Raw genomic sequence first — 22,252 nt, forward strand, 5'->3', positions numbered from 1 at the left:
TTTGATATTAAACTGCAAAAACATACAAAGCTGCCAACCAGCTTCACTGCTATTTCACCACAGCTTGCCTAGTTACAGGGTGTTTGTTCTTTGTGGCTATGCATTGGATATAGTGGTTTGGATTGATTGGTTGGGGGTTTGTTTTGGTAGACTTATATTTTCTTCACCAACTTAAGACATAGACCTAATGCTGCTGAGCTGGCAGAGCTGCACAGTATGTTGTTGTTGTTAATAATAATACTAATGAATTGCTTCCTATGAAGCATCTCAAAGCCATTTCACAGTAATAAATGTGTCACACTGACTGGCACAGGGCAGCTTCCAGTTTCTGCATGGACCTAAAGCAGTGATACCATTTGCATCCGTATGAGAAGCTGTAGAGAAATATTGCATGGTAACACATTCCAAAATCAGAATGATTAGCAATATGTTTATTTACAAAAAAGAGTCAGAAGTGATCAACTGGCAGTTTTTCAGACATTGCTGGCAGGGATGTTTTCCTGCAGCTATCTAATCCAATGCAAGTGTAAGTGATGTTTTGGCCCTCTTGCTATAAATCCAGCTGCTAGGATAGTACGCATTCTCCTCTGTGTTTATCGCAGACTGCCTCACCCCAGCCAGGAGGAGGCAGATGACCTTAGCTAAACTTCAGCTGGGCAATCTGAACAAGGCTGCAAGCAGTCTCTTCTGCAGGGTGTCCTTTCTTTTTGCTAGTTTTGGCACTGCACGTCTCTTTAAACTTGATCCCTTTGTAATCAGGACAGGAGGCACTGTTTGGACAAGCCAGGCCAGAAAATTACAATTGTAAATGGGTATAGATTCTTCAAGCTAGTTTTCGTCTATAGTTAAACCAAATAGTTAATGCAATTAATAATAATAATAATCTGCATATCTCACCCCTTCCAATTTAGGGTGCACTAGTGAAACCACAAAAGGTCTTTTATTTGCATACTCAATGACAGTGCTAGACCCATGGTATAAAAAAGGAGTGTTCATGAGCAAGAATAAAAGAGCTATTAAGACTGAATTTAAAATGGGATAGTCTAGTATGGGATATTCCCATATTTGGGGAAGACCTGGCTGCAAAACAAGGGACTGCTTAGAGGCATTTGAGCATTTTAAACCACAGACCACGTCAGACTCAGCACTAAAGTGGAATGGAAGCTTACGGGGTCTCCACTAAAAGAAAGCATTAATTGAAAAGTTTGAAATTGTGATTGGCAATGAATTATTGTGTTGTGTTTGGGGTTTATGGCTGGTTCATAAATCTGAGTATTTATGGACTCAGCATTTTAGTACTTACTAGAAGACTGCTAAGAACCTAAAATTGCTAATGGGAGTGCTGGTGTTAGTGTGGAACTGTGCAGCCTGTCCAGGAAGTCATAAGCAGAGCAGGGCAACTTGGTATGTAGCTGATGGTAGCTGGAAACGACTGGGGAAAAGCGTGGGTGATTGAATCTAGGTATATTGAAAAAGGAAAGATCCATAACTAGCTAATATTGACACAGAGAGTGGTGGAGGCAGACTTCATGACAAGATTTGAATTGACCTTTGACATTCATGTCCTGGGTGAGAAAGTTGCTCACTGATATCCTTGGGAGCTTGTGGGAGCTTGCTCTTGCCTACGTGGTGCTCTATAAATGTCCAGCAGTAAATTCAGAATTTGAACACTGGGACTTTCCCCAGCTAGCTAGAGGAGCCAGACAAAAGGACAGACGTAAAGAAAATATTGCTGTGTTTCATAAATTCTTCTAAGCAATGTTTAATATGATTAGGAAATAAGATTCATGTAAGATTCCTTGCAACACAAAGTTGATGAGGTATGATTTTAATGTTTTTACCTCTCTTCCCAGTTAGTTAATTTTGCTTTAGTTATTCAAGGTTCTTGTTGACTTTAAGAACATTGGTACTTGTCATGTCATTACATTATGTTGCATTACATTACATTACTTTAGAACCAATTCACACTATCGTTCTGTAAATGGCCAGCTTCCTTATTTCAGACCGGTTTCACCGTGCATATGATTAATGGATTGTCCAAAGTGTTTCTCACAAGCTCAGACTGGGATTACCCACCACCACAAACCTTCCTAATGTGGGTTGAGAGTGAGAGCACAAATTCACAATTTATTGTTTGTGTCAAAAGATTCAAATGTTTTTGTCTTTTGCCATGTGCTCTGTGCAACTTAGGCTGAAAATAAAAATGGTCATGTTTTGGCTTTTGCATAGTTCTTGACTAATTAAGTTAGTGGTGCAAACAAAAAAACACCTTATAATATCCACTGTAGGAGTTTTTAATCTGGCCTTTGTTTAACAAAAGTGTTGAAGCTATTTATAAACCCTGCCTCTATGGACATATTATTGCTTGAAAATAAAAGAAAAAAGGAGTTAGAAAGTGATAATCAGAGTAATAGTGGGATTTCAGATATTGGGCTATCCATCCCATATTTGTAAGTTATGTATGGATACCTGTAGCACAGTGAAAACAAAAAAGTTTTAATGTTATTTGTAACCAAGAATCCAAAGCAAAATCAAGAGGGATGAATAATTCAAAATTTATGGGAGTATTCAAATATTCACCAAATGTTTGCAGCTTTCCAGTATAGTGGCATTTTAAAAGCTCTGCTTTTTTTTTAGCTTTGGTTGCTCCACTCTAAATTCCACTGAGATCCATGTTGACACAGTAGTAATGATGCAGTATAGTGAGTGACATTGAAAAACACCTTGCAGAACAGCTGCCCACTCATACTATGGCAACTTCCTCTGGTGTTGTGGTTTGTCAGGTCTACTTCATGGATTGCAGCAGCTCATAAAATGAGACTTGGTAGGGAAGTGGCAGAGGATTTATTTATTTATTTTACTTATGAATCACTTCCCAGGAAACATCTTGCAGATAATTGTGTTTTGAAGTGGACTGGTGGGAACAGGAGAACAATTGTAACTCATCTGTTGCAGGGATCCACGCATGGGATATCACAGTTTGCCAGCACTCAGACCACAATATTTTGTTGCTGGGAAAATTCAGGCTTTTGAAGGTTTTTTTGTTTTTTTATTGAAAAATACACAGAAAGTAGGGAGGTGTTTCAAGAAATCCAGAACTCTTTCATCATTAGCATGTCTATATTGGGGAAATAACATTTACTCAGCACACAAGACACTTATTTTGTTGCTGAGAAAATGTGATAACAGCACCATCACTTAACTTCTCTACTAAGGCTGTGGGCACATTAGTAGCTTATAGCAAAGCGTTTCCCTTGGCCTCATCTGGAGGGGCAACAGGTTGATCTGCGGATCACGTGTGAAATCTGTTTGAAGCTGAAACAAAAAAAAATGCACTCTAGCTCATCCAGCCAGGTTTTAGAGTAAAAAGGGGTTTGACTAGTGTTATATGCCATGTTTTCAGAAAAGGGAGGTGGAGACGCACTGGAACCAGCAGAACAGTAAGCGTGTCTCTCTACCCTAAGATTGTGAGTGGTATGTGTGTGGTTGTGGAAGTGTCACAAGCACTTGCTGAATACTGGTTGTGACATTACTTAGATCATGATTTTACTTAAATGGCTCTAAAAGAGATCAAACAAATTCATGGAGGATAAAGCTATTAATGACTCCTAGACATCTTGGCTGTATGCTACCTCCAGGATCAGAGATACCATACTGGTTGCTGGGGAAGTATCAGTCACTGGGGAGCAATACCAGAGAGCCCAGTTGTGCTCATGCACAACCACTGGCATCTGGTTAACCACAGAGCAGGATGCTAGATAGGCCTTTGGTCTGATTCAGCAGGATTCACCTTATGTTTCCCCTCCACCCTATGCATGCCATTTTTGTAGCCTTCAGGGCTTTAAGGGCAAGCACCAGCACTTTGAATTGTTCTCAGAAATGGCCTGGAAGCCTGTGAAGTTATTTCAATACTGGCAAAATGTTTCCACTGACTAGTCCCAGTCAAGAGCCTCATTCATCTCAGTATCCCGCAGAACAACTAGGGCAGGGATGGAGAACGTGTGGCCCTGTAGATGTTTTTTGACTCCAACTCCCATCAGGATCAGCCAGCATGGCCAATGGTCAGGATGATGACAGTTGTAGTCCAGTAACATCTGGAGGGCCACAAGTTCCCATCCCCAGACTGGGGCTTCAGCAGGAACACCAGCAAGTCAACTGGAACTCCCAAAGGGCTCTCTGGAATCTCTCAAATTTCATCCAACCCCCAGCAGTGGACCATTTTAATAGGTCCACCATACCTGCAGGGAAGAAGTCATCAAACTCTCACCAGGAACATTTTCTAACCATGACAAGTGAGTCAAAGAAAACTCCCCCATTCAGAACACCATCTTCCTGCTCAGGAGCAAACATCAAGTCAAGAGTGTGACCTGCCACCTTTCTTGGACTGATGACAAATTGGGCAGTCCCCACAGTTGCCATGGCAATCATGAAGTCCTGAGTCACCCTTGACAGGGTAATATTGGTGTGGATGTTGAGGTCCCCCAGAACAATCAATCTGGAGCTCCTCAGCATTCCATTTGAGACCATCTCTTGTCAGCTCAAGCAGGCAGACTGTTGAGCAATGGGAAAGCTGGTACACCAACGGTCCTCAGTCTGGCTGTTGTGCCCAATACAAGATAATAACCCTCCAAACTGATGCTCTGCTAGACAGGAATCCTGGAGAGGGATTAATTTTTTTAAAAAGCACAATAATTCACGGGCTGATGATGTGTGTATGTTATGTCAAATTTGGCTCTAAATTTAGTAAAGATTATGGATTGGCAACCTAGCATTTTCTCATATCACCTTAGAACTGTTTTAAACAGGAGGGAAGACAAATATTGTTAGCTATTTTGATCCAAATCACCCGGATAAATAGTTACAAGGGAGAATTTATAATACAATCCATCTGTCTCTTCAGTCATCTGGAATGGATAACTGAAGGTTTAGAGGGTAAACTGGTTGTTTTTCTTCTTTTTGCTGAGAGACTGTTACATAACAAATCCTGGGAGTGCCTGTTGCCCAAACAACTTATTATGTGACCTTTACGTGAAATGTAGTAAGTAGAGAAAAAACAAAGCCCAACTCTGTAGTTGTTGATTAATACTTCATTTTTTGTGTTGCCCATATCTGCTGTATAAATCTGTCCTTTATTTGATCTGATATTCAGTGTTGGTTGGATGACTTTGCACAGGCTAGATGGTGTTTGTTCAGTTATGAAAGAGAGGACTAGCAAGTCAGTATCCTTGCTTTGCTTTTTACCTTACATCTTTTTACTTGAGGTCTTAACTGCTGATTTACTCTTGTGCCTTATTGTACTCTGTGGTTGCAATAATATGTCATTTCATCTCTGTATGGTGGGCATAAGGAGAAAAACAATTAAAATGTGACCATCTTCACAGAGACCGTTGTTTTGTTTAGCAATGCTTTATTACACACTTCAGTCTCTGTGCTGTTCTACAGAAAGTTGATTCCTCATCACTTGATTTCACTGCACTTGACTAGAATAGACTACCAGCCTTTCCCAACTAGTGGGCCACCAGGTGTTGTTGGACCACAACTCCCATCAGCCTCAGCCAGCATTGCCAATGGTCAGGAAAGATGGGAATTGTGGTCCAACAACATCTGGTGGCCCACTAGTTGGGAAAGGCTGGACTAGACCAAATTCAACAGTTGCCAAACTGAACTGGCTCCACAGAATAGCACTGAGTATGACATGGTCTGAGATGATACAAAAGTAACATATTTCCATCGTCCGTCTAAACACTTTGATATCTGGAGGAGTTTTCTTAGTATGTGCTTAAATGGACACTGTAGAGTAGTTTTAATATCTTAGAGTTTTGTCTTAACATATTGATGCTTTAACAATTTTGATTGTCTTGTGTGCTAATATGGCAGTAGGCAGATTTATATGAGTGTCTGCTCATCCTATTAAGTAATGCTTTTCCATTATGGAAAACTATTATGGTATAAGACACAGAAAAGATTATGGCTTAGATCCAAATGTGCCCTTATGTAAGCAGAAGGCATTTTTGCTTGCTCAAGGGAGGGTCCCTGATTTGCCAGTCCTCCCTTTCTGCAGTAGCTTCCTCCACACCATGGCACCACATTCCATGCTGTTCTAGTAAGCTGTGCAAACATCAGGAACAGCTTTTCAGTGGGGGGTGGAGAGTGGGAGCAGGAGACAGGAAAACACTGCCTTTTTATTAGAACTTTGTCTACAGTAGCTGGCATCCAAAGCCATGCAAAGAGATCAACTCAACCAGAGACTCATTCCTCTTGTCTCATCCTGCAGACAGATGTCCAAGAGGTCTCCTTCAGCCCCAGCCCACGCTTCTGTCGTGCCTTCATGTAATATCTCTGGCTGCAGAAGATACTGTGGTGATGCTGGCTCTGGGCTCATGGGATCCTACATACCTTCAAACTTTTTTTCACAGCCATAAGGACTAGAAACATTAGAAATGAAAGGCAAAGCAAAGCTCTTATTCTTAGGCAGCCAAATTCTGTGTCAGATTTCTTGTACAGCATTGGCAGAGATGCTTGAAACGACACACAGCCCTGGATATCAGAGGCCTGTCAGCATTTACTCCTTGAACTCTGTACATTGAACTTCATACTGCATTGTTTTTCTGTGTAAGTATAAAGATCCCACAGTGGAGAGAGAAAGCTCACTTGTTATATCAGTGCTGGCAACTTCAATTTTCATGTCAGACATCTCTTGGGAAAAGATCATTTCCCTTTGTGTGGCTGCAGGTGTTCAGAGAATCTTTCTTAGGAGTCATTTTAATTTGAAGATGTTAATGAGGGCACACAGTTGGAGCTCTGTTATGCATCCCTCCCATTTCATGCAACTAAACTGGTTTTTTTCTTATAAGTATACATTAGTCTGCCAAGGATCATTGTACAACTAAGCCTCATACAGACATCTGGTTGGCCAATGTGAGAACAGATTGCTGGACTAGATAGGTCTGTGGTCTGATCCATCAGGGCTCTTTATATATTCTGAAAGGTCAAGTGATGGCTTAAAGTTGCAGCTTTTTAGTGAGTAAAATATATAGCTGGCAGAGGATCCTTGCTGCTTCCTGTGTGAAAATCAGTCCAAAGAGTTATCCACAATCAAAAGCTTCAGGATTATTCTGCTGACTTCTGGAATGAGGCACTGTGTCCACACTTCTGTATCTGATGACCTACAATGAGCTAATCAGCGCCAGGTCTGCGAGCTGCATCCCTGCCTAAGTTACCATCATATGTAAGCATTATATGATTTCCACAATAGAAGGTGTGGTGTGGTTTTTTATAAGTCAGGATAATGTTGCGACAACCTTTGCTGTAATATGTGCAAACATCCAGACTCATTCACCTGTTCTTTCAAAACTTGCTTGATAGCCTAAAGTTGTAAAAGATGGAGGCTACATCAAAGACCACATACCGAACAACTGAGACTTAATTTTGGTCTGAGCTTAGAGGGGCCTCAACCTGTTTACCACTTTGGAGAACCCTCCTACACTGGGGCATGTTCAGTTTTGTTGTTAAGAAACTTTTTCCTTTTAAAAGCTCAGCATGGAGATTTTTAGAAACTTCCATGCTTGTCAATGACTGAGAAGCTGGACCAGGTTTCTGGCTTACAGCCTGATGCTGATGACCAGAGGCCCAATGTATTTGAGGCTGGTAGGCAGGATCCCACTGAACTGGATCCTACAGCAGCAGGGCCTATAGAACCAGAAGTTGGTACCTTCTCAGGTGCCTTCTCCAGGGCTGAAAGAACCAACAGTGCCGGTGGGAAACTACGGAGCAAAGGAGAAGTTCCCTTCTTCAAGTCAGAATATTGCCCCTTTAAGAGTCTGCTGTTGTCCAACAAAAAGGCTGGTGTACAGGAGAGGTGGACTAGAGGCCTCAGTTCATTCCCAGCCCTTGTTGGAGCTAGTTGCTCCCTCAGAAATGGAAGAGGAAATCATTCTCAGAGGGGCAATCCAGCGAACAAGAGTTGACCCACAGTGTATGGAGAGTCAAATGTTGGGAGTAAAGCATGTACGCATGTAACAAGTGACCTGAACTGGGGAGGGGGGGGGATAGACAGAAAGGCAATATATTCTTCCCGTTGCTGATTCCTCCTCTAAAGTGTTTGTTGTTTTTCACAGACTTTGTTCCACCCGTTCCTCTTTTCTCTTCCTTTTTTCTTCTCAGTTAGTTTTGTAATGGCTCCCTGAGTACAAGCTTTATGGCTGCTTCAGCATGTATGATTTTTCCTCTTCGTAGTAATAAACCTTAAGTTTCTTTATTCTTTCACCTACCAATCTTAACAGACTAGTTACTTCTGCACTCTCCTACAACACACACAGACAAAGGACTGCTTCTCCTGCATGCTCTGCTTGCCACCCCCACCTACCATTGCCAAAGCTGCCCCTTTCCCCCCACGGGTTGCTAAAGCTCCCCCTGCCCCCCATGGGTCATCAAAACACCCCCTTTGGTAAAACACACACACCAAAACGTGTTAACACCAAATGATGAAATTAGACTGAGGGCTTGTCACCCTACCTGTAAACACCCTACCTATTTTTATTCTTCTTCATATTCTCCATGCAGCCGCACTCAAGGACACTGCATCTCCACCAGCCAGAACCTCTGAGAAGTTTAAAATTCTGTGGGAATTGTGGCCCCTCCCAGCCTGCCAACATGAGCTGACTGAGCAGATCTAAACCCTGCTGCCTGCTTTCCTCCACGTCACTCCCTCTTCCTTGAGGAGAAATGAACCTATATGAATTAATCTTTGAAATCAACTTAGCTTCTGTAACGCTATTCATTTCCTACAGTTACTAGACAAACTAAATTGAACTGAAAATTTGACTTAACCAAATTAGTCATCCAGCCAAATAGCACAAACTACTCAAATGAGAGGAAGGGGTAAGTGGGAATGGACAGACGCCTTGTCGAATTCTGTTTTAAGAACATGAGAAGAGCCTGACTGCTGGATCAGGCCAGTGGCCCATCTGGTCCTGCATCCTGTTCACACAGTGGCTGTTCAGATGCCCAAAGGAAACCCGCAAGCAGGACCTGAGTGCAAGAGCACTCACACACACACCCCGGTTTACAGCAACTGGTATTCAGAAGCATACTGCCTTTCAATGTGGAGGCAAAGCATAGCCATCATGGCTAGTAGCCTTTGACACCATTTTCCTCCATGATTTTTTCTAATATTCTTTTAAAGCCATCCAAGTTGGTGGCCATCACTGCTTCCTGTGGGAGTGAATTCCGTATGCTGTGTTGAGAAGTTCTTTCTTTTGTCTATCCTGAATCTTCCAACATTTAGCTTCATTGGATGACCACGAGTCCTAGTGTTATAAGAGAGGGAGAATTATTTATTTATTTATTTATTTATTTATTACATTTATATCCTGCCCCATAGCTGAAGCTCTCTTTTCTTAGCGTACACAAATTGTTGGCGCAAAGACAAATGCTTTGATAGTTGGAAAGATGGGTTTTTCTGTATGCCAGTTGAAATAGTCTCTTTGTATATTCTCTGTAGCATGATAGCAAAACTAGAACAATGTACGGGCCCCAGAATTTAGCTGCAGAATATCGTGCTGTGCGGGAAGGGCTGTAGCTCAATGGTAGAGCATCTGCCTTGCATGCAGAAGGTCTCAAGTTCAATTCCCAGCATGTCCAGATAGGGCTGGGAGAGACTCCTGCCTGAAACCCCGGAGAGCTGCTGCCAGTCAGTGTAGGCAATACTGAACTAGATGGACCAACGGTCTGACTCAGTATAAGGCAGCTTCCTTTCTTCCTGCCTATCAGTTCTCATTTTAGAAAAGCTTGCTCTTTTTTGTGGCTGTGAATATATACTTTTGAGTGTTTGGGCAAAGTTTGTTGAAATCTCAAAGTCAGAGATATGTGAAGAATAAAATTTCCAGGGGTGTCCCCCCAATGATATACAGTCAAAACATATTACATAAAAAAATAAAAATTGGAGAATAAATTATGTAAAATGAGCAGACTTGCTCAATTTTCCTTAATTTGCATTATCAATAATGAGACTGCAGGATTCAGGTCTCCTTGGTGAAGAATTTGGATTCAATTGGTGCAGGATTTTAAGATTTTTTTAGTGCAGAGTACACAAGTCCCAGTATATTGTAAATGAGAACATAGCACAATTTGTTGCAATCTGACAAGAAACCAAGAAGTCTCCTAACTACATTTCATTAATCCACAGCATTATTATTCCATGTATCATTTACATGGGTGGCTAGCATGCGGATATGTTGGGTGTGAAAATGGGGGGGAGCAGGAAGAGGTGTCCCACCTACTAGCATCCTTCGGCTCCCTCCTCCATCGTAGACCTGCCACCGTCCCTCTGCTCTAGCATGCCTCCTCTTTGTCCTTCCCTCCTCCTTACCTCTTTTAAAAATTGTTCGAGCCTGTTGTTTGTTTACCCTGATAAGTAGAGTAAAAATAGTTGCCCCATTTGCTATGGCAGTAATGACTGGTGTAGTATGCATTTTGCAATCAGGAAATAAGCTCCCTTTACAGCAGATGGATCTCACAGTTCCTGGCTTGACCCAATTTCACAATGTGTTTGAAAGAGGAAGCACTTGAACAAATTACTGTTAACATCTACAGTGTTGGGTTGTCCTGAAAACCACCTGCTCAAATAGACTCTGAGACAGGCAGATAATATTGCTGACTGTTGACCAAAGAGGATTGGCCAAGTAAAACCACTCCACCCAGTTTTAATCCTTGGTGAGGGATGCTCATTCTTTTCTGCTGTTTAATATGTAAGCGAAGAGCAAGGGGAGAAGAACCTCAACAAATATTGTACAGACAAATCTTGTATGATTGACACTGCAATGCAACATTTTAAATATGCTGGAACTGACATCCTTAGTAACTTCATGGCTGGCAGAAATTCAGTGTGCCTCTTTTCCTAGCATGTAGTGATCAGACAGGAGTCACAGGAAAAGATGAAAACTTTAGTTATAGTGCAACACCTAAAGCATCTTCAAGCAAATAGAATGGAGCTGTCCACCTTTCAGCATAATACTGGCAGTAGAGAAACAGTGCTGCCCTGGGGCTAGTAGGCACACAAAAGACCAGTAAATAACTTGACTGTCCCAGGGGTCTAAACAATTTATATTGTTGGATATTTTAGATCTGGGTTGGTTGGTTTTTGTGTTATCTGCAAAGTGGTGTAGGTAGTTTTTGTTTGTTTGAGAGTGGGTGTGATCTTTCAAAAGCAAGCATGTGCATAGGTATTTTGTTTATTTATTTATTTATTTAATTAAGCAAGCTTATATACCGCCCGACTAGCAACAGCTCTCTGGGCGGTGAACATTAAAAATACAATAAAAATAACACAAAACTGTACACAAAACTGTACAGTCTAAAATCAAAATATAATAATTTACAATTAACAGGAATTAAAATGCCTCAGAGAAGAGAAAGGTTTTAACCTGGCGCCGAAAAGATGATAGTGTCGGCACCAGGCGCACCTCCTCGGGGAGACCATTCTATAGTTCGGGGGCCACCACTGAGAAGGCCCTAGATCTTGTCACCACTCTCCGGGCTTCCCTATGAGTCGGAACCCGGAGGAGGGCCTTCGTATACGAAGTTGTATATGTCCGTGTTGTATATGCAGGGTCAGCTATGTCAGTTGGCCTTTGCAGCTCAGGATCAACCTCTTCTTTGTACTCAGTATTTTGGGCAAGTTACTTATCACACCAGCCATTTTGTGATTAAATAGACCCCCCCCCATGGTGGCCATTTTATCAAGGTCAGGGAACCTGTGACCCTTCAGATGTTACTAAACTCCTGCTCCCACCATCCCTGACTATTGGCATACTGCCTGAGGCTGAGGGGAGTTGGAGTCCAACAACATCTGGATGGCCACATGTTCCCCAACCCTGCATTTCGTGATGGTGCCCACAACAGTTTCCCAAATATGTGCTCACAGGCTCCAAAAGGTCTGGGAATTCCTGTTTTAGAGGTGCTTGGTTCCTAATGGAGAAAATTTGTGGGAGAGATCTGCTGTCTCCAAAAAGGGGCAATGAATATAGAATATATAGAAGGGAAAAGGATTCCTGGTACAGGATGAGACCTATGCAGATATTCCTACTAGTGCATAGGTGTCAGGTACAAGTTGATTATCAAAACGTTCATTTAGGTCAAATGCTTTTCCTCCATATCAGACATTGGGGGATATGGGTTGAAAGTCCAAGTAAGATGATTGTTGCTTCTTTGTTTCTTTTGAGTGAGAAAATCTATTGCTTTTTGCTCTTTGAGAGGCTCAGATCTTCATGATTTATTTAATCAAAGGACATAATGATGTTTTCAAAGAAAACCAAGAATGTGATGTATAATATGTGCAGTGCAATCTTATGCATGCAGAAGAAAGTTCCACCGTATTTCACTGAGGCTCACTCCCTTGTAAATGCATTTAGGATTGCAGCCTTAGTATAAAAAGGATTAACCACACACAAAGCTGAGAATGTAGCAGGGCACCTCTTCTATTACATTTTCCTTGGCTGTCAGAAAGCAAAACTCACATTTTGATCAATCTTTCCAGCTAGCAAATGTTTAAAGTGCTTAGATCTACAATTTGAAATAGATAGCATGGCAAATAAACATCCTCAATTCTACATGGTCTCATAAGCATATGCTGTTTTCCCATAATGGCCATCCTGGACTGTAGTGGCCATTTGATGGAACTATAAGAGGCACAGCTCTCCTAATCAGATATCTAATGAGCATAAAGAAGCATTTTCATACCTATGACAATGTTTAATCATATAACATCAGAGGGTAAGCTTCACACAATTCTCTTTTGATCACTGATTGTATAAGCAGGGGTAGCCAATGTGGTGCCTGTGACGCCCTTCCCTGGCTCTCCCTGTCAGGTTCCTACCTGCTTGTGGCTACTACCTTTCACTAGGCACCACCAGGGACTCCACCAGTCCGGACTGTCCTTTTTATGGTTTCTCTCTCTGCTCTAGCACAGATCTCAGTAGATCCCTCTGCTAGGCAGCACCACCAGTCACGTCCTATAAGCAATGTTCCCAGAGACTTTGCCTGAGCCTCTCTCTATCTGGTTACTTTTGTGACTCCGTGCTTATGCTGTTCCCAACCCCTTTGTATCTATGTAGATAACTCATATAACTCTGGGTTGCGCTGGATACTTGAAATGTTATTATTCTCCTCTTCACCGCTGCCACCATTCGTTATTGTTTCCCTTCAGCCTTGGTAATTACCTTGCCCTCCCTTCTGGTCTGTGAAAACCCCAGCCAAGGATCAGGCCTTCCGTAAACCAAAATAGTATTTATTAAATATCAGAAATAACAAGATTACTTTTATAATGGTACATAAGCATATGGTTTCATCTATTCCTGTGATACTTGACTTATTATTAACTAGAACTCCAATCCCCTCTTTCTCCACACTCTCCTAACATCCACTACCAAACACCTTCTTTCTCTCACATCCACCAACTCAACATCCACCAACTCAACATCCACCCAGATTCAACTGTCATTCTTCTATTTATACTCTTAGCCATTCCAACACTCAGCCAATCATCCAGCATTCTACTGCTCATCTACTCCCCCCTCCTCTTTCACTCCACTTACCATATATCTTCTATACAAACAGCACTTACCATATTTACATTAATACAGGAACATCACAGTGCCCTCCAGAGTTATGGACTACAGCTCCCATCAGCTGCAGCCAGCATGGCCAATCACTCTTTTAGATATGACTTTCTCCAATGAGCTCAACGCTATATCAAGTGCTACACCACTCTTCTCCACCCCTCAGCCCACACAACAAACCCAGCTGGAACTAAACCCAGCTGGAGGTGAAGTAACATGACACCACCAACGCCAAAGCGTAGGCACTCCAATACCACTATCCTGTTCTGCTGAGGCTTACAACTATCAGGGGAAGTGGGCAAGTCAAGTCCAGTAGGATCAAGCCAACTGGGCCCAGCAGAGTAAGTTGTCAAGGCAGGAGTCAGGACCCTGGACAGCTCCACGTAGGTCCTACTGTTTGCTGTGGAAGGATGATCTCAACAGGAAGCTGAAGCTGGCTGAGGCCTTATAAAGGCAGGCAAGCTGGTTCTGCGTTAAGCCCCACCTCCTTGAGGAAGCCCGCTGTGCTCCTTAAGGGTCCTTGTATGCTTCTGTATCCTTTGCCTTCAGCGATGTCTAGGAAGATGGAGAGGCTGTTGGGGACTCATCTCTGAGACCGAGGATGGTGGTAGGGCAATCCTCTGGCTGTGAAGACACAGTAAAAACGACTGTAGACATTTCTCTGGGGTAAGCGGTCTGAAGCTTGCCTGAGGCTGCTTCAGAGCACCATGGGAATGCAGGGTCAAGGGCCATACAACCACAACCACGTCAGGAGCTATCAAAGCTCCTCCATGGACAGGCAAGGGGAAAGCAATGAGAGAAGAAGCCTGGACACTGGGTGAGGCCTATTAGCTGCGGTAATAGGAGAGTGTATACATGCCCACCTACCTGCTAGAAAGGACGCCTGTCTCTGTTGAGGCTCAGCAAGCAGAGAAGCCAGCAAAGACTTAGGTGTTCTCTCAGGGTGAGAAGCAAGGCAGGGTCCCAATGCATGTCACAACATCAAAAACATGCAGCAGGACTGGTTTTAACCTATGCTATATAACTCAGGACTCCAGTATCTAATGGAACATCTCTCTCAACATTCCTGAATCATCATCTGTGACCCTTCCCTGGGTGCCCCCTCAAGATTTGAAGGGTGGCAGCAAGTGAGAGGACCATTTTGGTTGTGGTCTCCCATCTATGGAATGCTCTTCCCAGTGAGGCCCACATTAATGTCCTTTTGGCACCAGGTTTAGACGTATATCTTCTTCTAGACATTTAAGTGAATATGATTATCATGCTTATTTCTGTATCTGTGTTATATATGTTTGAATGGGGGGATATTGTTTTACTGGTAAACCTGATGTTTTTTAATTGTGTATCTAAGTTGTCTAGAGACATTTTGTATTAGACAACAAATAAATTAAATTAATATTAATAATAGCAGCTACCTCCAGTACATTTCTGAATTATCAGTCACTGAGGAACAACAGTGGAAGAAGAGTATTGCTCTCATATCCTGATTGTAGGCCTCCTAGTGTTTCGCCACTGTGGGAAACAAGATGAGATTGGCCTTTGATCTGATCCAGCAGGGCTTTTCTTGCGTTCAAGGTCCTCTGGAAATTTGGGAGGTGAATCTTCAGTTCCACCTCTGTGCTTGTGAAGGCAATGCAGTGAAGATAGGCAGCCTGACCTTCCACACTGGTTATCTGTACCTTTATACAGGGCATCTTTATACAGGGCAAATGTCTATACTATAAAAGTACTATATTCTGCCACCAAAACCAGATGTGTACAAGCTCATCTGGCATATTACTCTCTTGGCTGGTAGCCAGAATTGGTGGACACAAAGGCAGAAAACAAAGGCTGCTGTTTTTTTACGTTAGTGCATATATCTGAGCTATTTTAATAGCCTCATGACAATAAGGCATCACATGGTTGCCCCATTTTGGCACCACAAAGGCTTCACACCAAGGCTATCCAATTTTGTAGAGTACACGTGGTGGGACGTGTGTGTGTTTTGATGATCTAGAAAGAGCTATGCTGAAAAGCAACCCCAGGCCTATCCTCCTCAATCAAGCAATTGCCTGACCTTGTCTCAGGCCACCCCCATAGCCAGTGCAGCATCTATATTATTATTTAATGCCAGAGAAGGCTTCTAAGCTATTTACAAAATATTAAAAAATCAAGATACACAAGACCATTAAAACATAAATATCCATTGTTAAAACACACAATAAAACAGCATCATTAAAACCACACAGTAATTAAAAGACTGAAGATTCAGGTCAAGAAATCAAAGGAATGCCTGTGTAAACAGATGTGTCTTCATAAGCTGACAGACTCCTAATACAGCTGGGGCCTCTTGTATTTCAACAGGGAGGGCATGACATAACACCAGTGCCACCAGTTAAAAAGCCTGTCTCCACATTATTGCAAGCCTGTACTATAGAACTGCTGTTACCCTAAACAGGAAGGCTGAAGGTAATTTGCTTCAAAGTATTAGATTTCACATCACAGATAGACTAGAAAAAAGGGTCCCTACACAAAGTAATTCTGCTGGTCCTAAACTCTGCACATCTTCAGAGGCATTTAGCATTTAATCACTAAGTTAAAAAAACAAACAACTTTGGACACCCGAAGTACTTGTCGCAAGCAATACCCTTTTGTGCCTGAATATCTCTGGCCTGTATCCTTGGGACTCATACTAGTCTGACTGGTTTTTATCAGAAAGTTATTGACATGATGTGACTAATCAGCTCAGGGATATATACTGAGTTGAGATTAGAGCAGGAGCAGTAAAAATTGTTTTTAAAGAAAAAGTCTTCAAAAAATTTTTCAATGAGATTACAGAAATGACATACCCAAAGTCAATATACTGTGGAGCAGTATCCTTTTCATCTCAACAGGCTTATTGCTTAATTTAAGCATTTGCTTAAACATTCTATTTTAAATGTTTCACAGATAGTGAATTCAATACATCTGTGGGATTACTGTACAAACCTGAAATTACTTGGTAGTGGAGCAGAATTTACCATCCTAAGAATCTTTAAGTGAAGACAGAATGACATTCCAAAGCTTGATAGAGGTAGCTTAGATACATGTTCAAAGCATTCCAATGCATCCCCCCCTTTCAGGATAGAGAGTGTGTGTTCAAACTAGTTCTGTCTCACTTACAGTGGCTGCATTTGGATGTAATGCAAAGCCATGATTTAATGTTACAAGGATGAGCCTATCCTGGCCTCCGTTTCCCTCCTTTGGCACAGCTATGAGACCAGAAACTTCTACTCCTGTTTTATATTAACCACAGTTTAGTGTGTTGTCCAAACCCACTATGTCTAATCTTAACTATAATCAGTGAAAATAAACCAGCTCCATAATCTATAGTTTTAAATTAACTTATTCCAAGTAACCATAGTTAAGATGAAACGCACCTCATCTGTGTTCATTCAATATGGCAAGATGGATGTTAATCTAAACTGGAAGGAAAAGCTTCCAATCTCCTCCTCCTGGCCGTGCTAGAGAAGGATGGTGGGGAGGAACCCTATGAGGCTGGGGGAAGGATGGGCTCACTCTTGTAGCTTAATGCCTATTTGTCTTCACCCACAGCACATGTGCCTAACCCTTAGAGTTGTGAAGGTATGACTGAAAAATTATTGAAATTTCAGCAGAAGCTAAAAGGATGGGAGTTAAGTACTATCTTCTGGTGGTCAGGGAAAACTCCCCAGTGCTCAGCATAACTCTTTCTTTGTCCTCTGTTATTGCCAATGCTATAAACATCCTAGCTGTTTGTAGCCTTAAAAAGTTGTTCTACTGAAATTGTCTTGTATATCTGATACGATGGTGAAACCTAGCAACCGGGAATATTTATCCAAGCTTGTCTGTTGCTATTATTCCTGGAACCTGTTTGTCAGCCTTTTTTCTTGTAACTCTATCCCACATTGGTTCTTCCTTCTATTTATGTAGTATTTATTTAAAATATTTTTATCCTGCCTTTGATTCCCAAGGTGGCTCACAATGAGATTTACTTCTTCACAGACATACATAGTATTGCATTGTGAGCTTAACACAGTCCTATGCATGTCAACTCAGAAGTAAGTCCCATTCCATTAAATGGTGCTATCTTCAAGGTTAGTGCATATAGGATTGCAGCCTGAAGCAATCAACATCAAATATTTAATAATAATATTAAAAACAGAACAAACAGAATCAAAACGTTTTGAAACAGAGCAACAGGGGATGAGGAATGGAACAAAAATGTCTTCTACAGCTTGTCTGAATGCCGATAATAATGAGAAGGCTAACTGGGCCTTCTAGAGGCATCACTACAGAGAAGGCCCTGCCCCACATCCCAGCCAGTTGGTTCTCCAGTGGCAACAGGACCAGGGACAGCCCTACCATTAGGCAGAGTAAAGTGGTTGCTGCAGGCAGCTGCTTGCGAAAGGATTTCATTCAAGCAGCAAATAGTTGGTTATTTAATTTATTGTTGATGTATTTTATTATTATTATTGTATTTTTACAGCTGTGGGAGGGGGACACCTGTAAGATTTTCTGCCTCAGGAAGCATAACAACTTGACTGGCCATGAGTACTGTATGCACCGGGGGTGTGGGTTTGGAGAAGCAGCATTTGCTGCTCCACTTTAGGCAGCAAAATGTCTTAAGCTGGCCTTGAATGGACACAGGGCATTTAAAGTTTTACAGATTTTTTAATATACCACCTTTCCCATGCTCAAAGATTACATAATAATGCAGTAAAATCAGTAGTGTAGTGGCAAATTCAGAAGTGCAGGGTCCCTTCATGATAGTCACATCACACCCCTTCACAGCCACACCCCCTTTTCCATTTTCCCTGTCTCCCTTACTCTCCCTGTCCTCTCAGGAGCCCACTCTCCACTACAACAGAAGTCCCCAGGAGCCAATCAACATGTAAGAGAAGGCTTTCTGTTAGCTACTGAGAAGATTCTTCTCAGTGGCTGATTCACCTTCTTTTACTCTGATTGGCTCAAATCAGAACAAAAGGACAAGGACTCTCCTCAGTGGCTAACACACTCCCTTTTCATGCTCATACATGAGGATGAAACCTTGCTCCCAAAAAAGTAACTTTTTAATGACCTGGATGACTACACCCCTGCATAAAATATAAAACTAGAATTAAAACAATAAATAACAAAAACATGGCAAACCCCCCAACAAATTCAGCAGCTCCCTCCCAAAGTACTGATTCAGAGCAACATCGCAATCACCAAGCCACCCAAAACAGATGGATCTGGTGGCATCCTTTTTTGACAAGATTTAAGGGAGGAGAGAGTCCTGTCTGCCTGTGCTCCAGCAGCCTGAACAGTATTTTCCTAGCGTTGTGTGTGATTGGAAGCATAATTATATCAGACTACGACCATTCTTTCTTTGTATGCACACACTGACACGACATGCCCTTTATATGCCATTTACTCTATTACAGTTCCTTAGTAGCAAATTCAGAAGTGCAGGATCCCTTCTTGATAGTCCCAGCCACACCCCTGCCCCCCTCCCCTTTTGCTGCTAGGTTGAGAATGAGATCCTTGTTAATGCCTTCTCCCACAACAACACGTTCCCAGGAGCCAATAAGCATGAGAGGGGGGAGTGACCCCTACTGAGAAGAGTCTTCTCAGTGGCTGTCTCACCTTTCAGTCTGATTGGCTCCTATCAGCAGGAAAGGACAAGGAAGCGTTTTAGAAGACTCTTCTCAGTGGCCAACACGTTGTTGCTGATAAGACTGGTAGGATGCTGGAGACATTGGGACCCTGCTCCCCAAAAAGTAAGGGATCTAAGACCCCTCAGTACCCTGGACGACTACACCCTTGCTTGTTTCTGCAGTCCGACGCACATTTTCCCGAGAAAGAGGAAAGCCGTACTGAATGCATTAAAACTTACTTCTGAGTATATAGGTCGCCAATTATACGCGCTTTTGTTTTTCTGTAACTTTTGCTGTCTCCAATTATTTCCTAATTGTATGGACTCTGTGTGGATTTTCTCATCGAATTCCACTCTAGGTCGTAACGGTTTCCCTCAAAGATTATCCTTCAAGTTCTTCCTATACTAACAGTTGAGACCACGGACAAATTCACGGCTACCGCGTCCCTAATTCACCTCCTTTTCTTCGTGCCCTCAACAAAGATGGCCGCGATGACGTCCTTTGCTTTATCCCCACTCACGCAAATTGGAAGCACGGGGTTTAGAATATTGGGTCATTTTCCTCCTCCTTTCCTAGCCGAGGAAACGTTTGCTGTGATTTTTTTTTTTTTTACATTAAAAAACCCAACAACCTGAAAGTTACTTTTTTTCCCCACACAAGAAAATCGGGGGTGGAACACATTTCTGTCTTCTGCTTCTATTCTGCTTGTGTGTGTGTGTGTGAGAAAGAGAGAGAGAGAGAAAGAAGTTGCTGCCAAGTTCCTGCAGCGGTAAAAATCTGGATTTTTCCATTCATTTATGAATCGCTTCCCATGAAACATCCGGAATAAAAAAACCAATAAAACAATTTCTCCATGATCTCCTATACGAGTAGCTACCGCCACTCTAACGAGGAAAAAGCTAAAGCCTCAAAGCAACCAGGAAATCCGGTCTGCAGGCAAATAGGCTATAGCCCAACGTTTAGTCTTTGCGTGCAAAGCCTCGGCTATAACGCTTTCTGTCCTCCGATTTTTTGACTGCGTGTCTGGAGCGGTTCAGTCCGTATGTAAGTAGAAGAGGCTCTAACGGGGGTTATCTACAAACACATCTCAAGGCTGTGCGGCGGGAGGAGGGAACGCGCTTGGGGGCCAATGGAAAGGAGATGCAGTAGTCTCTAGCCTAGCAGATCCTCCTAGGCAAATGTAATAATACCTCAGGATAGGGTAGAGTCGCCCGCCTGTTGCTTTTGTTTTTAGGCTAGTCTGAAATCCGTCTGGAATTTCTCAGCGTAGTTGGACTCTGATCGCATAGTCTGGAACACGTGTCTCTGTGTGGTGGGGAGAGCCTGACCTACTTCATTGGTATCCGTTGGAAAGAATTTTATTTTTGCCTGCTAGAAGATCTGACAGAAGAGGCTTGCCTGGAGGCGTGTTGCTAAGGCTCTGTTGGCGGAGCCAGTTTTTTTTTTATTCTGTGGTTTTTAACCATTTCTCCTTGGGCTGCTTTTTTTCTGTCAAATGTGGTGGGGCGGGGCTTTCCTTCCTAACCGTCTTTCTCCCTTCCAGTCTGCTGTTGGTGACAGATACTGAGTCACACTTAGCACTATGGACCCCATTGGATCCGTTTTCGATGAGGTGGCCATTTTGTGCCCCTCACATGCTGGAATCCTCCTCTGGGCAAAAACATTCAATGTGCATAGAAAGGTTACCTATCAGAGAGCAGGCTGGCATACTCCTACAACCTTTTCTCCCTTATATCTAGTTTTCTATTTTAGTTGTTGATGGAAGAGCATTTATTCCATCATGTGAGCTTGCACCTAGCAGTCTGAATTGTTCAGCAAACTGAGAAGCCATTGCAATAATATTGTTACACATTCACCCCACATTCTCCAGTGGCAAAAAGTTCCAGGGGTGCAGCTTTTGAAAAGAAACCAGATATAAGTTTATTTACAAATAATTCCGGTTGAACTTAGGTGGGAGCAAATGTTTTAAACACTGCACCAGCAAATCCAATGCCCTCGGAAAGACACCCCTGCATGCCCAGACACTGTTAGCTTACAGAACCCCCCAAGCCCAGTGCAGCCCTGTTCTCTCCCCTGACAGATTTGTGTTAGGAGGAATGTCCATAGGTGTCACTGGCTTGCCATGTCACAGGGCTTCCAAGGGTTTTGAAAACTGTCCCTGTTTTAATTCCAACCAATCATACAGAACATATTTATGCTCTCCGTGGCACAGAAAGGTAAGGGGCGGTAACACAGCCGAAGCTCTGCTCACGGCCGGAGTTCGATTCCAATGGAAGGAGGAAGTCGAATCTCCGGTAAAAGGGGTTGAGGTCCACTCAGCGTTCCATCCATCCGTGGTCGGTAAAATGAGTACCCGGCATATGCTGAGGGGTAAAGAAAGGCTGGGGAAGGAACTGGCAATCCCACCCCATATATACGGTCTGCTTAGTAAATGTTGCAAGACATCACCCTAAGAGTCGGAAACGACTCACACTACAAGTGCGGGGACACCTTTTAATGACAGTGGAAGTAGAAGTCATTTTCTGTGCTTGTTCTTCAAACTACCCAAAGCCATGACAACTCATAGGTGTCAAGAGGAGGCTATACATGCAGACTTTTAAAGTCTGTGCATCTTTTGATTGCCAATGGGCTAGAAGTTTCAGATACATGTTCAATAAATGTTTTATGTAGTCTGTGTTCAGCTTTCCATGACTGAAGGAAAGAAATCTTTTCTGAGAAGAATACTGTGGCCTCGTGACACTAATGGTCACACCCTCCAGAAGTGCTAGTGTGGATTAGTCTAGAGCAGCCTTTCCCAACCAGTGTGCCTCCAGATGTTGTTGGACCACAACTCCCATCAGCCTCAGGCAGCATTGCCAATGGTCAGGAAGATGGGAGTTGTGGTCCAACAACATCTGGAGGCATACTGGTTGGGAAAGGCTGGTCTAGAGAGAGCCATCAAATTTTCATTAGTGTATACATAACCTTACTTTATTCTACTCTTCTTATCACACAATAATTTGG

General features: G+C 42.5%; 1 protein-coding gene and 1 long non-coding RNA gene across 2 annotated transcripts in view; one reads left to right on the forward strand and one right to left on the reverse strand.

Moving 5' to 3' along the window:
* Positions 1-13,269: 13,269 nt before the first annotated feature.
* Positions 13,270-20,582, reverse strand: LOC133382887 (uncharacterized). The gene is made up of 2 exons (XR_009762112.1): positions 19,489-20,582; positions 13,270-14,240 (listed from the first exon to the last, which is right to left on the reverse strand). It is a non-coding gene; the product is annotated as an uncharacterized LOC133382887 (long non-coding RNA).
* Positions 19,810-22,252, forward strand: part of SHLD1 (shieldin complex subunit 1) — a 57,019-nt gene continuing 54,576 nt past the window's right edge. The window contains exon 1 of the mRNA XM_061622492.1: positions 19,810-20,293. The gene's annotated coding sequence lies outside the window, so the exon portion shown is untranslated. The remainder of the gene's footprint in view (positions 20,294-22,252) is intronic.

Source organism: Rhineura floridana, chromosome 4 (assembly GCF_030035675.1).
Source record: "Rhineura floridana isolate rRhiFlo1 chromosome 4, rRhiFlo1.hap2, whole genome shotgun sequence".
NCBI classification, from domain to species: Eukaryota; Metazoa; Chordata; class Lepidosauria; order Squamata; family Rhineuridae; genus Rhineura; species Rhineura floridana.